Below are 6,000 nucleotides of genomic sequence, written 5' to 3'. Positions count from 1 at the left end.
ATCTTGGATGCATTGCCTCACATTTGACTCTAGAATTCTTTGGCATACAGAGGAGATCATGGCCAGCTCCTCGACTGCCCAGGACCTGTGGCTTCAAAATAAGCCCAAATAATCAAACCACCACCGTGATTGCCTTAGATGGATTCATATGTGTAGTTTGTAAAATAGAGTCACTTATGAGAGGGTTATGCTATGCTGGCACCTCAGGGGCTCTCCCGGGTGGGTCATGGCACCCACAACCTGTAAAAGTAAAATCTGAACTAAATTATGGCGCTCCTTCCCTTCTGAGTTTTGCACTGTGCCTCAAAAATAATTCCTGATTACATGTAGGGTATTGGCGTATTCAGGTGAAATTGCACAACAAACTGAGAGGTCAATTTTTTCCTATTAGCACTTTTAAAAATTAAAAATTTGGGACTAAAACAATATATTAGAGGTAAAAATGTAATTATTCTTCCTTCATCACCCAATGGTATAAATTTCTGTGAGGCACAAGTGGTGGCAACATGATCCAATACCCCTAGATGAATTCAATGAGAGGTGTAGTTTGTAAAATGATGTCATTTATGGAGGGGGTTTCTGATGTTCTGGCACCTCAGGGGCTCTGCCAATGTGACATAGCACTCTCAAACCAGTCCAGCAAAATCTGAACTTCTGAGCTTTGCACTGTACCTCAAAAGTAGTTTTCGACCACATATGGGGTATCGGTGAGAAATTGCACAACAAATTGTATGGGTGTTGAAGGGGTTAATCACAATCTAATCTTTTTTCTAATATACTTTAATTAAAAACTCCCTGTCTTTCCTTAACTTCACTATATGGCTATGTGCACACGTTGCGGAGTAGGCTTAGGAATTTTTGGTGCGGATTCTGCATCTATTGGCAGAAAATGCAGGTGCGGATTTGTCGTGTTTTTTGTGCGGATTTGCTGCGTTTTTTACCCCTGCGGATTTCTATAATGGAATGAGTACAAAAACGCTACAGATCTGCAAAAAAGAAGTGACATGCTACTTCTTTTAATCCGCAGTGTTTCCGCACGGAATTTTCCGCACCATTAGCACAGCATTTTTTTTTACATTGATTTACATTGTACTGTAAATCACTGCAAAAAACGCTGCGGATCCGCAGGAAATTCGCAACGTGTGCACATGGCCTATAACGGTTTTATTTTCTTTTATTACCTGCTTTTTGCTGACGCTTTGTTTGAGAATCCACAGCTCATGCTGGGATAGTCAAATGAGACGTCATCGGGAAGCAGACGCTGCGTTCACTGTTGCAGCTGTTGCCCCCACCCTGAAACAAAGCATCATCACTAACATCCATTTCAGGGGCTGGACTAGTCCCTGCGCTACCAAGCATGTGTCAGGTGTCAAGTCTGAAGGATGCTCAGTAGATCCTTGTCATTAAGGAAAGTGGACAGTGCGCTCTCTGACAGGCTTTGATCAGAGGTAACAAATCAGCAAGAAATTGCACTGTTAGGCTGGAGTCACACAAATTGGTCCGATTTTGTTTTTGTAGTATATATATATATATATATATATATATATATATATATATATATATATACACACACACACATAGATAGATATTGATGAAAAGCCGGCAATTTAGCACCCCCGTACAGTAAAGTCACAGTAGGACCTGACAGGATAGAAGAGATAGATTACATACAGTACATACACATAGAATAGATAGATATATTGCTGTCAGTGACATACCATATATAATTAGTACAGTGTGTGTGCAGCTTACTGTACATGTATTTAATTAATAAAAGATTATTTTATGAAAAAAAATCTCATGTGAGCTCCAGCATAATTTTCTTAACCAGCAGAGGGGAAAGCTTACGGCTGGGGGCAGATGTTTATAGCATGGGAAGCGGGTAATATCCATGGAGCTTCCCAGCTATTAATATCAACTCACATCTGTATACTTAGCCTTTACTGGCTATTAAAATGGGGACCCCCAAAAATGATGTAGACTCCCTCTATAAATTTATAACCAACAAAAGCTAGGCAGGCAGCTGCAGGTTGATATTAATAGCCTAGGAAGGGGCCATAGATATGCCACCCCACCACCAGGCTAAAAACATCAGCTCTCAGCCACCTCAGAAAAGGCGCATGTATAAGATGTGCCAATTCTGGCACTTAGCCTCACTCTTCCCACATAATGGTGACTGAAACAGCCGATGCCATCTCTATGACCGGAAGCCGAATTCTACCAGGGAGGAAAAAGTTAAATTCACCCTGGGCTCTCAACACTGGTGTCGGAATGCTATTAACCCCATTTGTGCAGGTTAATAGCATTATTTTACATGACAGGTTCTCTTTAAAAGAATCTGCTAGCAATCAAAAAAAGAAATTTTTACCTGGAAAAGGCAGTTCACCAAGAAAACCTTATGGCAATAGCACAATGGAAGCTGTGAATTGAGTAAGTGTAAATCCTGTAACTACTTGCAATGTAATGCCTCGTAACTGTACTTAGTGGGGACGGTCTACAAGGGACAGATCACTAGAGAAACACACAGTTAATGACAACTCTCCATCAGCACGAGGAGTCACAAATGTTAGTGGCCCACAGCCATGCAATTCATTTATTTTCAATGCTTCATTAATATCTTAAACATGTCAGCGAGTCCTGAAAACCACTCTCCAGAAAGCAGATGTGTATGCGGCACCCTGGGGTAAAGACACCTGCTCTGGAAATGTGTACAAGCAGCACCATGATCATATTAAAGGCATCATAAAACAGTTTTATGTGATCTATACTTGTTTCTGTGCCAGACTAATGCACCATATGCAACTAATGTAGTGATATTGCTTTCAAGACGTTATGTTCTGCCTGTGAACAGACCTCAGCACACCGGAAGCTATGGATATGAAACAGATTATTTTATGTCACGCATGACACTGGATCCTCAGAGTTAAAGGAATTTCCTCCTTATTAACATGGTGTGTCGTTAAGGTGGGATTGCTGGGGGTCTGATTGCAAGAACTCCCACTGAGTACCAGAATGAGGTGGCAGACCATGCACCTATTTTGAAGAAGGTCATAGCAAAGCAAATGGCAATCTCAAGGGCTCATATACGTCATCACTGTTTAAAAAAAAAAGTCTGATATCAGTCCAGAAAAGTGGGAAGAGTGGCATGCGATTTTCTTGTGTGTACAATTCGATTTGTATCACCTAGAATCTGAATGACGTCAGATTTACATGTAAACGTGATCCGATTGTAATGCGATTTTTACATGAGCTTTTAGATAGAGAATTGCTCTATGTCATTTACAGTTTTTCAAGGAAATATTTTTAAAGATATAGATATATATTTATTCGCTTTATAAGACGCACCTGATTATAAGACGCACCCCCCAAATTTGGTGAAGAAAAAGAGAAAAAAAATAATTTTTTATGTTAAATGGGGTCTGTCTTATAATGCCAGTGTCCGTCTTACAAATCATATGTCCCTCATCCTGGTATCTATATAACCCCCATCCTTGTGCCAGCACATGCCCCCCTGTGCTGGCAGACACATGCCCCCATGGGTCACTATATGCCCCCTGTGCTGGCAGACATGCCCCCCTGGGTCACTATATGCCCCCTTGTGCTGGCAGACACATGCCCCCCTGGGTCACTATATGCCCCCCTGTGCTGGCAGGGGCATGCCCTGTGCTGCTGGCAGGCACATGCCTCCGGTCACAATATGCCCCCTGTGCTGCTGACAGGTACAGCCCCCCGGTCACTATATGCCCCCCAGTGCTGCTGGCAGGTACAGGCCCCCCCGGTCACTATATGCCCCCTGTGCTGCTGACAGGTACAGCCCCCACCCCGGTCACTATATGACCCATGTGCTGCTGGCAGGCACATGCCCACCCTGTGCTGCTGGCAGGCACATGCCACCCCCCTGTGCTGATGGCAGGCACATGCCACCCCCCTGTGCTGATGGCAGGCACATGCCACCCCCCTGTGCTGCTGGCAGACACATGCCCTACCCCCTGTGCTGCTGGCACACATGCTTCCCCCCTGTACTGCTGGCAGACACATGCCTCCCCCCTGTGCTGCTGGCAGACACATGCTTCCCCCGTGCTGCTGGCAGACACATGCCTCCCCCCGTGCTGCTGGCAGACACATGCTTTCCCCCCCCTGTGCTGCTGGCAGACACATGATAAAATAACAAACACTTAACTCACCTTCTGATAATGGCTCCGTGCTCCCAGCTCCTCCGTTGTGCTTCCTGTTTCCCAGGCATCGGATCATGTGACCTGGGCACACAGTGATGTCATCACTGTGCTGTGCCGATCACATGATCGGATGTCAGCACAGACACAGGAAGCACAACAAAGAAGCTGGGAACATGGAGCCATCAGAAGGTGAGTTAAGTGTTTGTTATTTTATCATGTGTCTGCCAGCAGCAGGGGGGAAGCATATGTCTGCCAGCAGCATATACATATCCATGATGGGAGGGGGGGGAGATGCAGGCACATGTAATATTCGCTGCTCCCCTGTGAATCATCTCGGCACAGGTTCAGCACCTAGGTGATGGACAGCAGGTGCAGTGAATATTACCTGAGGCTAATGAGCGGGAGCACAGAACCTCCTGCCATCTCAGCAGCCAGCCCACCCCAGCCCCCTGACACCACTCCAGAGCTATCCCCCCCTCCTCTACAGCACACAGATTTGGATTATAAGACGCACCCCCCACTTTCCCCCCAAATTTGGGGGAACAAAAGTGCGTCTTCTAATCATATGTACCGTATTTTTGGATTATATGTGTGAGATATGGCTTGGGATCCCCCTAAATTTTATTAACCAGCAGAGGGAAAGCGGACAGATGTTTATAGCCTGAGAAGGGGGTAATACCCATGGAGCTTCCCAGGCTATTAATATCAGCTCACAGCTGTATACTTAGTCTTTCCTGGTTATTAAAATGGGGGACCCCTCAAAAAATGGCAAACGGTCCCCTTATAATAACCAGCAAAGGCCTAGGAAGGGGCTATGGATATTGCCTCCCATCCCAGTCTAAAAACATCAGCTCTCAACCAGCCCCCAAAAATGGTGCATCCATAAGTTGCGCCAATTCTGACACTTAGGGCTCATTTCCACATACGAGGCACACGTCCGTTTCTCGCATGTGGAAACCAAGCTCTGGCGCCGGCACTCAGGAGCGGAGCGTGCGGCTCCATGTGTTCCTATGCGGCCGCACGCTCCGCTCTGGAGTGCCGGCTCCACAGTTTGGTTTCCACATGCGAGATACGGACGTGTGACTCGCATGTGGAAATGAGCCCTATATCTCACTCTTCCCACTTGCCCTGGTGCGGTGGCAAGTGGGGTGATAGTATTGGAGTTGATGTCACTTTTATATTGTCAGGTGACATCAAGCCCAGGGGTTAGTAATGGAGAGACGTCTATAAAACACCCCCATTACTAACCCCATAGTCAAATTGTTTAAACAAGTAACACCCAGAATAAAGTCTTTTATTTGAAATAATGATACAGACTACTTTAATGAGCTTAAGTATACCAAAAACACGTACACTCACCTCAACTCCTAATCCACTGAAGTCAATGTCCCTTGTAAAAGAATTAAAATAAACCACAATATTCCTCACCTGTCCGACGGGAAGATAATAATCCAATTGTCCTGTGACATGTCTAGCTCTGCTACATTGATATGGCAGGCTGCAGTTTTGCATGATGCGAATATACAGCCTAACCTCCAGCAGAGACACTGAGCTAGCTACGCAAGCACTGTACTAAATTATACATGCCACGAACATCTTTATATCTATTCCTTGTATACATTTATTCTATTTTGTCAGGTCACACTGATTTTACTGTACCCGGCTGCTGAAATATCGGGTTTTCAAAGACATGGGTGTGTAAAAATCGGACAGCACTCGCATAATCTGAGTTCCGTGCAATTTTTTTTATCACATCCATTGACTTGCTTTGGCGAGTCTCGGTTCAGATATGAGGACAATCACAACATGCTGTGATTTTTTTTCT

The sequence above is a fragment of the Ranitomeya variabilis genome, chromosome 1, assembly GCF_051348905.1.
Source record: "Ranitomeya variabilis isolate aRanVar5 chromosome 1, aRanVar5.hap1, whole genome shotgun sequence".
NCBI lineage: Eukaryota > Metazoa > Chordata > Amphibia > Anura > Dendrobatidae > Ranitomeya > Ranitomeya variabilis.
Note: the sequence above shows the minus strand (reverse complement) of the source record.